Below are 10,720 nucleotides of genomic sequence, written 5' to 3'. Positions count from 1 at the left end.
GAGAGAGAGAGAGAGAGAGAGAGAGAGAGAGAGAGAGAGAGAATTAATTACCCTGAAAAGAACCATGAAAAATTAGAAAGAACGAAACAAAATAAAAACAAGGAAAATAATAAAACAGATAAGGAGGGGAAGGAAAGAAGGAGCATCAGGCGGCCAGAAAGATACACAAGACACAAATAAAAGTTGACACGTGCTCTGTGTAGACACGTTCAGATCTATAAAGATTTATACTCAACGTGGAGGAAAAAGAGAGTAACAGCGAGGAAGAGAAGGAAAACGGGGAGGAAAAGGAATATAAAGGAATACAAGAGAGAGAGAGCAGGAGGAAGAAGAGGGGAAAGAAGAGGAAGAGAGAAGAAGAAGGAAAAGGAGGAGGAGCAGGAGGAGTTGGAGAAGGAAAAAGGGGAGGAAGAGGAGCAGGAGGAGGAGGAGAAAGAAGAGGAAGAGAGGAGGAGGAGGAGGAGGAGGAGGAGGAGGAGGAGGAGGAGGAGGAGTTGGAGAAAGAAGAAACATTAAAACCAGCCATAGAAGGTCAAGACAGCTCCTCTTCCAAGAACCTCTCTTCTCTATATCAGTTGGCATTATTTTTCAAGGCTATACTGAATTAACTTCAAGTCAGGGAAATGTATTTTATGTGTCATTCACCAGAGGAATTGTGCTCTATACTTTGTACAAGGTCTAGGCCTGATAAACTGTCTGTCTGTCTGTCTGTCATCTAAACATTCCAATCTTAGCAAACCTACAGAGAAGGGCTTGTTCTAAGTCCTTGACCCTTTGGTTTGTTATCCTTCCTCCTAAGCCTTCATCTTTCCTCACTCAAATAAACACACACACACACACACACACACACACACACACACACACACACACACACACACACACACACACACACACACACACACACACACACACACACACACACACACACACACACACACACACACACACACACACACACACACACACACACACACACACACACACACACACACACACACACACACACACACACACACACACACACACACACACACACACACACACACACACACACACTTATATACATGGATACGAGACAAAGTTTGTACAGATCCTACATGTTAATTCCGCCATAATTCTGACACCCGCTGACGCAAGATAGGAAAGACAAACAAAACTCCTGTGGTTACTCACGAGAAAAACAATTCCCATAGGCTGAGAATGGCGGCGAGGACGAGGGTGGGAAGGACGGTAATCTGGGAGGTGGTGTGTGGCCTTCCACCAGCCTCACCTCCCGCCGGGATTGCTGCACGAGATGAACACTACTGGGGAGCAGCACACTAGGGACAAGAGGGTATTACTGGTGTCAGTGTCCCATCAGATGTGGCAGTACAGTCACTTGAGCCACGGCAACGTCACCTCCTCATCAAGGTGTGAGGGTATTAACTCGATGGTTGTCTTACACTCAGCCTCACAAGGCCCTTAAAGTGGCGGCGAAAAGTGTTCCGGCGGCGCAGCAGACACACGACCACGGCGGCACACACCTCGGCTCATTCCCTGGTGCCGCTTGTTAGCACGACGCTGTGACCTACTGTGTGTGTGTGTCTGCCTGTCTGTTTCTGTGGGAGGCAACGAGGCGTTCACTGCGTGTCTCGTACTCACTAGCGTGTGGCCTGGTTTCATTCATACAAAATTGTATCCATACATCATTTATTAAAGTCTTACAAATGAGTATATATATATATATATATATATATATATATATATATATATATATATATATATATATATATATATATATATATATGTGTGTGTGTGTGTGTGTGTGTGTGTGTGTGTGTGTAGGTGGGTGGGTTGGTGGATGCGTAGGTAGTGTGCAATATATATTGGTATACATGCATGCATGGAAATGAGTGCAAATTGTGCACAGAGTGTAAAACTCCATTACGTATTGACAGGGAATGGTAATTTGTATCTTTTTAGTGGGCGATCAACACACAGGGATATGTAACGTGGCCGCCACACTGACAGGCACTGCTCACACACACAAGGTCTCAGCGGTGACGGTGATTCACGCGGCTTACAACGTCTCCACCGAATACAAGTTTATTTTTCTCTCAACTATCATGTTATAATGATTCGCTGTCAGTCCCTGGACACAGCGATGCCACACGAGACAAGCAGCGACGCCAGGCAGCACCCAATGTTCTACACGGCACCACATCACCCACGGCGACAGAAGCCTGGCAGTGTTAGCGGTGGCACCACACTCACACACACAGGCACACACACACTCTCTCCGTCTCACACACTCTCCCCACCGACGCACCGGCGTGACTACCCTTGCACACTGCTGCCAACCTCGCCTCCCGTGCACTCTCGCTGTGTCGCCGCCACGCCTGCGCCAACACCCACCCTGAGCCTGACTGACCGGGCTCCCCTGTGGACGTCGCCCCTCAGTACCCTCACCTACGGGACCATGATCTTGAACAGCAGAGACCACCGACGGACGGGAGATGGAAACCCAGCGTGCGGCATCATAGTGTGTGTGTGTGTGTGTGTGTGTGTGTGTGTGTGTGTGTGTGTGTGTGTGTGTGTGTGTGTGTGTGTGTGTGTGTGTGCATATGTGTCATCGCAGGGGTCATCTCATGCGGACATATTGATTGTAGCGGTCTAGTGGTGAGTGTTTGAGTGTGTTTGATTGTGTTCACTGTTTGATCTGCTGCAGTCTCTGACGAGACAGCCAGACGTTACCCTACGGAACGAGCTCAGAGCTCATTATTTCCGATCTTCGGATAGGCCTGAGACCAGGCACACACCACACACCGGGACAACAAGGTCACAACTCCTCGATTTACATCCCGTACCTACTCACTGCTAGGTGAACAGGGGCTACACGTCAAAGGACACCCAAATATCTCCACCCGGCCGGGGAATCGAACCCCGGTCCTCTGGCTTGTGAAGCCTTGTGTGTGTGTGTGTGTGTGTGTGTGTGTGTGTGTGTGTGTGTGTGTGTGTGTGTGTGTGTGTGTGTGTGTGTGTGTGTGTGTGTGTGTGTGTGTGTGTGTGTGTGTGTGTGTGTGCGTGTGTGTGTGTGTGTGTATGTTTATTTGAGTGAGGAAAGATGAAGGCTTAGGAGGAAGGATAAAAAACCAAAGGGTCAAGGACTTAGAACAAGCCCTTCTCTGTAGGTTTGCTAATATTGGAATGTTTAGATGACAGACAGACAGACAGACAGTTTATCAGGCCCAGACCTTGTGTGTGTGTGTGTGTGTGTGTGTGTGTGTGTGTAGTATGTGCATGTGTCAGTGAATAGCAGTGACCCAGCATTGTGATTGACTCCCTCCCTTCTCTGTCCCGTTTACTCTCTCCCCATGTCATTTCCTCCCCGTCCCGACAGCTATATCCGCCGCCCTGTCATCCCGCCTCCCTCCCGCCTGCTCTTCCCGCCACCCCTCCTGCCAGCCGTCCAATTTGGTGGATTATAAAGAGGACTTGCCTTGATTTGTGTTCTAATTGCTGCCCCTTACTTCATCTTCTATTATAATTGTCTCCTTTTTCATGCATATTCTCTACGAAATGTTCTCTCTCTCTCTCTCTCTCTCTCTCTCGATGATCTAACAAAGAACAATCTATTCCGTTGATTACAAGCAGAGGCGTGATGGGGAATCAAGCTTGCGTGTTTGCTTGTTTACACACAATCTCTCTCTCTCTCTCTCTCTCTCTCTCTCTCTCTCTCTCTCTCTTGCAGATGAGAAAACGTAACAGTTCTCTAAAGTTTAGATAAAAAAACTCTCACACACACACACACACACACACACACACACACACACACACACACACACACACACACACACACACACACACACACACACACACACACACACACACACACACACTTAGTCACTCACACAGAAGCAGCGTATAAATACATGCATACTACGATAAAACCTTGAGATAAAAGCAACAATTAAATACTCATAGAAACATAAACAGGTATTTTTGATCTCTCATTCATACACACAAACAAAAACATCCATTATAATTAACAACAAACACGTGTCTCGAAATCGAAATATTACTAAGTGCATCTTTTCTTGTAGTTTTTGGTTGTGCTCTTGTGTATATGTGTGTGTGTGTGTGTGTGTGTGTGTGTGTGTGTGTGTGTGTGTGTGTGTGTGTGTGTGTGTGTGTGTGTGTGTGTGTGTGTGTGTGTGTGTGTGTGTGTGTGTGTGTTCGTGTGGTGTGGAGGCCCTACTCACAAAGGTGGATTATTCATAAACAAAGTTATCATTCGGGGAAAAGTAGATTAAATAAACACACAGGGAGATAAAATGAAGCCTGGATATTGGTTATGACTCACAAAGTTGGAGGAGACTGTCTCTTGGGAGAATTCCTCGACGGCTTATCACGAGAGAGAGAGAGAGAGAGAGAGAGAGAGAGAGAGAGAGAGAGAGAGAGAGAGAGAGAGAGAGAGAGAGAGAGAGAGAGAGAGAGAGAGAGAGAGAGAGAGAGAGAGAGAGAGAGAGAGAGAGAGAGAGAGAGAGAGAGAGAGAGAGAGAGAGAGAGAGAGAGAGAGAGAGAGAGAGAGAGAGAGAGAGAGAGAGAGAGAGAGAGAGAGAGAGAGAGAGAGAGAGAGAGAGAGAGAGAGAGAGAGAGAGAGAGAGAGAGAGAGAGAGAGAGAGAGAGAGAGAGAGAGAGAGAGAGAGAGAGAGAGAGAGAGAGAGAGAGAGAGAGAGAGAGAGAGAGAGAGAGAGAGAGAGATCCTTCCTTCACTCTTTCCTTTCACTCTCATATCGACCATCTTGTAACAATAGAGGAACTTTGAGGAATACCTGATGAGAGAGAGAGAGAGAGAGAGAGAGAGAGAGAGAGAGAGAGAGAGAGAGAGAGAGAGAGAAATGTTAACTTTTCTCACTATTCAATTGAATCTAACACCGCCGGCCAAATGTAACTAAGAGAACAGAACATCCCAACATCCCTTCCCTCACTCTCTCTCTCTCTCTCTCTCTCTCTCTCTCTCTCTCTTTCTCTCTAGCTACTGGTATTTACTCCTCGATTTCATTTTGAGTGATGGACGCGTCTTCCAACAGGTTCAAATCCCGCCATGAAAAAAAAGAATAGGTATCAAAGTGACGCCATTTTTTTTGTCCTCGTACTGGGATTCAACTCCTCCCCCTCCTCTTGCATATTTCCCAAGTGTTTCTCCTTTTACGGGTTCGCTGACCTGGGATTAGTATGAGGCGAAAGTTCAGTATTTTTCTTTATGCTTGTCTACATCGTTTTGATTTTTTTTCCTCTGTCTGTTTTTGTATGTGTTGAATTTCTTTTTATGTATGTGATTTGTTATTTTTTTTAGTGTGTGTGTGTGTGTGTGTGTGTGTGTGTGTGTGTGTGTGTGTGTGTGTGTGTGTGTGTGTGTGTGTGTGTGTGTGTGTGTGTGTGTGTGTGTGTGTAGTTGATATTTTTTCGTTGTCTGTTTGTGATTTTTTTTTTTTTGTGCCTGCATTTGTCTGTGTTTTGCTCTTTTTGTCTTTATTTTTCATGGCTACCCACCTCATCCGCACACACACACACACACACACACACACACACACACACACACATAATACCTATTCACACATGCATAACACCTAGAGAGATAAATGCACGTGTTACACTTTAGCAAACGAATAGACTCATAATGTTGCAAGCAAATGGCGTGTTAATTGCAACGATAATACCCAATTTTTTTTCCCAACAATATTTATCCGTTCGTTATTATTACATACTTAACATTGAAATCAGTCACCCAGTAATGCTTTGTCAGTTACTAATTTATTTCATTTATCTATCTACTTACTCTCTTCATTATTTGTTTTTTGCTCCATATACAGTTCCGTGAATACACAAATAAATAAATAGTTGTTTGAACATCGAAATAGTAAAGTAACAAAGAAAAGAAAAGTTAAAAAAGTTGAAAAGGAGAAAAAAAAAAGAGAGGAGGTGGAAGGAAAGAGGAAGCGGAGAAGATATTAGACAGCCAAACAGGAAATGGAAAAGACGGAAGAAAGGAGAAGAATGGAAGCTGTACTGGGAGTGGGAATTTACGCAGAAAGAGAGAGACGTGGGAGAGAAAAGGAGAACAGAAGGAATGGTGAGAGCGAAGAAGAGAGAGAGAGAGAGAGAGAGAAAGAAGAATGGAGGTTTGGCAAGGAAAATAGGAGGAATTTAGAAAGAAAGAGAAGGATACGAAGGGAGAGAAAAGGAGATTGGAAGAAATGAAACTAGGAGGAGAGAGAGAGAGAGAGAGAGAGAGAGAGAGAGAGAGAGAGAGAGAGAGAGAGAGAGAGAGAGAGAGAGAGAGAGAGAGAGAGAGACTGGACCTATTTCTTTCATATACCCATGCCAGACACATCATACTAACAATAAATTGATTTACTAATATGTCTACCTTATAACAACACCTAACTACATCTGCTCATATTTTCACCTGTCCCTTCTCGCGTACCTGTTGAACTGAAGTAATTTATTCCCTACCTGGCAGCACTCGCACCTCGCCTCTCCTGTCACCTGTCCTGCCGCCTTCAAACTTTTCACTCACATCTGCATTGGTGCATAATAAACTCACGGCCGTACAATTACCCCTTAATAAAGCAGCGATATGTTTGCTTTTTAGGGGACAAAGTTGTTCACGTGAAATTTTGCTCCCGATTGTTTAAGGATTGATGTCTTTTGTTACCAGTGACCTGTGAAATATTCTAATTTTCGAAGTCTCTCTCTCTCTCTCTCTCTCTCTCTCTCTCTCTCTCTCTCTCTCTCTCTCTCTCTCTCTCTCTCTCTCTCTCTCTCTCTCTCTCTCTCTCTCTCTCTCTCTCTCTCTCTCTCTCTCTCTCATCCAGGAAGTTTGAGAGCTGTTTGGTAAACGAGTTATATTGCTTGATGACGAAACTGAGTGCTGTAATTTTAACCTTTGTTCATGTGTGTGTGTGTGTGTGTGTGTGTGTGTGTGTGTGTGTGTGTGTGTGTGTGTGTGTGTGTGTGTGTGTGTGTGTGTGTGTGTGTGTGTGTGTGTGTTGTGTGTGTGTGTGTGTGTGTGTGTGTGTGTGTAAGTAAGTAAGTAAGTAAGTAAGTAAGTGAGTAAATGATTAATTAAATAAAGTCTGATCGCTATTTATTAAGTATCCAGACAGATTTACAATGAATACATAAACCAGGCACGGTCTGTCGGTTCGAGACTCCTAGGGCAGACGGTTTTAATTAAAATTACATGCAGTGAGAGCAGAAAATACAATTCTATCACTTAACCAATTGATTTATTAGTTTTAAATCTATTGCATTGTAAGATTTAGCCTGCATGCAATGTACTTCCACCTAATACTTCTATACTCTAATTAAGACATCATAATTTATAAAGATTCAGTCATTACATGAAAAGAAAAAAATAATAGACGTATACATTAAACAAAGCATACTTATAGGTATAGTGTGTGTGTGTGTGTGTGTGTGTGTGTGAGAGAGAGAGAGAGAGAGAGAGAGAGAGAGAGAGAGAGAGAGAGAGAGAGAGAGAGAGAGAGAGAGAGAGAGAGAGAGAGAGAGAGAGAGAGAGAGAGAGAGAGAGAGAGAGAGAGAGAGAGAGAGAGAGAGAGAGAGAGAGAGAGAGAGAGAGAGAGAGAGAGAGAGAGAGAGAGAGAGAGAGAGAGAGAAACAAAACTTGGTGGTCCCTTGTTAAGGACAAACAGGGAACTGGCCACCAAGAATCCATCCCTCCCTCAGCAAGCAGGACGGTACTGTCGCCACCAGCAGTAAGGAGAGGGCACAGTTGCTGGCTTCCTTGTTTGCTGGAAAAATGAAGGTGGGGAATCCACAGCAGCCACCGCCTCAGCTGGTCCAGCAATGTGAGAAGACTGTCACCATGGTGGAGGTGACGCATCAGCAGGTGAAGCGATTATTGCGGGGCTGGACACACAGAAAGCTACCGGCCCTGATGACATCAGCCCGCACCTGCTGAAGCGATGCTCCCAGGAACTGGCTGCCCCTCTCACCCAAGTTCACAACTTGTGTACGGGAAAACGTCTGGCCTTCAGTGTGGAAGGAGGCTCGAGTAGTTCCTGCACACAAAAAGCTCCAGGACGGACCCAAAAAACTACAGACCCATATCCCTGTTGTCAGTGGTGGGTAAAGTGTTTGAGAGGGTCGTGGCAGAGGTGGTGTGTAGCCATCTCAAGGACAATGCCCTCCTCTCAGACCAACAGTTTGGGTTCAGACCTGGAAGGTCAACCTCCGACCTAATGATGCTTCTCACCAGGCAGTGGCAGGACGCCCTCGACGACGGCAAGGACACTATAGTGGTTGCTTTGGACATAGCTGGAGCTTTTGATAAAGTATGGCACAACGGATTACTGGAAAAGCTTCGTGCTAAAGGCATCCAGGGTGGCTTGCTACGACTCCTGGGAAATTACCTGCAGGACAGAAGCCTCAAGGTGGTTGTCAACGGGCAAACATCTGAGTCCCTGCCTGTGGAGGCATCAGTGCCACAGGGTTCAATTCTTGGCCCACTCCTGTGGAATATCTACGTGGATGATCTTCTCCAGCTACTGCCAGGAGTCAAGGCCTATGCTGATGACTGCACCCTCTCCTATACCTATCCACGCCAGGACAGTGGGCGGGCTGCTGAGGCCATCAATCAGCAGCTACGAGTGATAGAGGAGTGGGGTGCTCGCTGGCAAGTGACATTCGCGCCGGAGAAGACACAGGCAATGGTTGTCTCTCGGTCCCCAGCCGCCATGGCAGCAATGGCAGGAAAGTTGTCTTTGGCGCTGCTGCTCTCCCACTCCAAGATGACGTCAAGATACTTGGAGTGGAGGTGGATCGAGGGCTGAGGTTTGACAGCCATGTCAAATCCATTGCCAAGAAAGCCTCTCACAGGATCTCCGCTCTCAGAAGGATCGCCAGTTTCCTCGACAGGAAGGGGAGACTGCTGCTGTACAAGGCACAGGTGCGGCCCCACCTTGAGTACGCAGCTCTCTCCTGGATGTCCTGTGCCGCCACACACAGAAGGAGACTGGACAGCATCCAACGCCGCGCCATACGGCTAGTAGATGCTGCAATACCACCTCACCCAGAGCCTGAGCGTCCCCTTGATTCACTGGAACACCGCAGAGATGTGGCGGCAATCGTAGTGTTCCATAAGGCACAGGTGCAAAGAGTGCCACATCTGGCAGGGCTGCGTCATCCTCTGAGAGTCACCGCACGGAGCACGAGAACGGTGCTCAATGGTGGTGACGCCGTAGAGGTGCCGCGATCCCACGGGTGTCAGCATCAACGCACCTTCGCAGGACGCGTCTCCAGGATGTGGAACTTGTTCACGGCCGCGGTGCCTCACGTCCAGGAGATGAACACACACAGTGTCAAACTGATGGCACATAAGTGGAGACAGACACTGCCAACTCCTCTGACACTCTTTGTGACGTGACACTCAGTGTAGTGCAGTGCGTGAATAGTGCTAGTGAAGTGAAAAGAACAGTGCTCCATTTACATGCTGACCATCTTGTATATTTTCTATTTTTAAGTCTTGTAAATATTGTAGAGAAATAGATTGTAGTACCCTTAGAATAGGTAGCACACGACAGTGCGCCTTTGGGTACATGTTCTTCTGTATAAATTATGTTTAAATAAAAAAAAAAAAAAAAAAAGAGAGAGAGAGAGAGAGAGAGAGAGAGAGAGAGAGAGAGAGAGAGAGAGAGAGAGAGAGAGAGAGAGAGAGAGAGAGAGAGAGAGAGAGAGAGAGAGAGAGAGAGAGAGAGACAGACAGACAGACAGACAGACAGACAGACAGACAGACAGACAGACAGACAGACAGACAGACAGACAGACAGACAGACAGACAGACAGACAAAGAGACAGAGACAGACAGACAGACAAACAAGGACAGATAGAAAGGCGCAGACAGGCAGACAAAGACCGGCATACAAACAAAATTTTATATAATTAAATAGTTAGAACAAACTTTTCCCATCTCGTCGTTGTTTCTTTCACCTACTTCTCAAAAACAATACACGGTAGAAGTTTAGTTATTAGACTATAAAGAAACAAAGAAACACCGCTACAACAAATCCTACCTAGATATTACAATTTCGTAACCGTAGAGGCGGCGTTACCTAACCTCACCTGTATCCCTTCAACACACCTGAGTGGAAGGGAATTATTTCCACGCCACAAGTTTACGGTTCGTCAAAACAGGGATTAGAAAAAAAATACTTCCTTCTTCCTTCCGGCCACATCTCGAGCTGTGACGGATTTCTGTTTGTAGCAACGCCAAGGTTTCTTCAGTGTTTCTTGGGTTTCTTGTTTCCTTTGACGAGTTATGAAGTTGTTGTTATCATTTTATCTGGTTGTACATTTTTTATCATGTCATACTGGTAATACCACTGTTGTATTATTACCATAACCACTACTACTACTACTACTACTACTACTATACTACTACTGCTGCTGTTGCTGCTGCTACTACTACTACTTTCTACTACTACTACTACTACTACTACTACTACTACTACTACTACTACTACTACTATTACTAAAATTAACAGTAATAGTGGCAATTATGTTCTGAAAAAGCATTAAAGAATGAGAAGGCAAATAAACACCAGGAAAATCACCGTATTATACTGAGAGAAGCAAGAACTTATTTTCAGGAATCTTAAACGCTTACCAAGATTCCCTCTCCACGTAATATATTTTCACACACACACACACACAC

General features: G+C 45.5%; 1 protein-coding gene across 3 annotated transcripts in view; it reads right to left on the bottom strand.

The window, feature by feature from the left end:
* LOC123507838 (neurotrimin-like) overlaps positions 1-2,388 on the bottom strand; it is a 75,666-nt gene extending 73,278 nt beyond the window's left edge. Inside the window, exons 1-2 of one of the 3 annotated variants that reach the window (XM_045261096.1) lie at positions 2,341-2,388; positions 1,174-1,598 (exon numbers count right to left, since the gene is read on the bottom strand). The gene's annotated coding sequence lies outside the window, so the exon portion shown is untranslated. The other 2 variants (XM_045261095.1, XM_045261094.1) reach the window with 2 other exon arrangements.
* Between the last annotated feature and the right edge of the window lie 8,332 nt (positions 2,389-10,720).

Source organism: Portunus trituberculatus, chromosome 23 (assembly GCF_017591435.1).
Source record: "Portunus trituberculatus isolate SZX2019 chromosome 23, ASM1759143v1, whole genome shotgun sequence".
In the NCBI taxonomy this organism is placed as follows: Eukaryota; Metazoa; Arthropoda; class Malacostraca; order Decapoda; family Portunidae; genus Portunus; species Portunus trituberculatus.
This window is presented reverse-complemented; position numbering and strand designations above follow the sequence as displayed.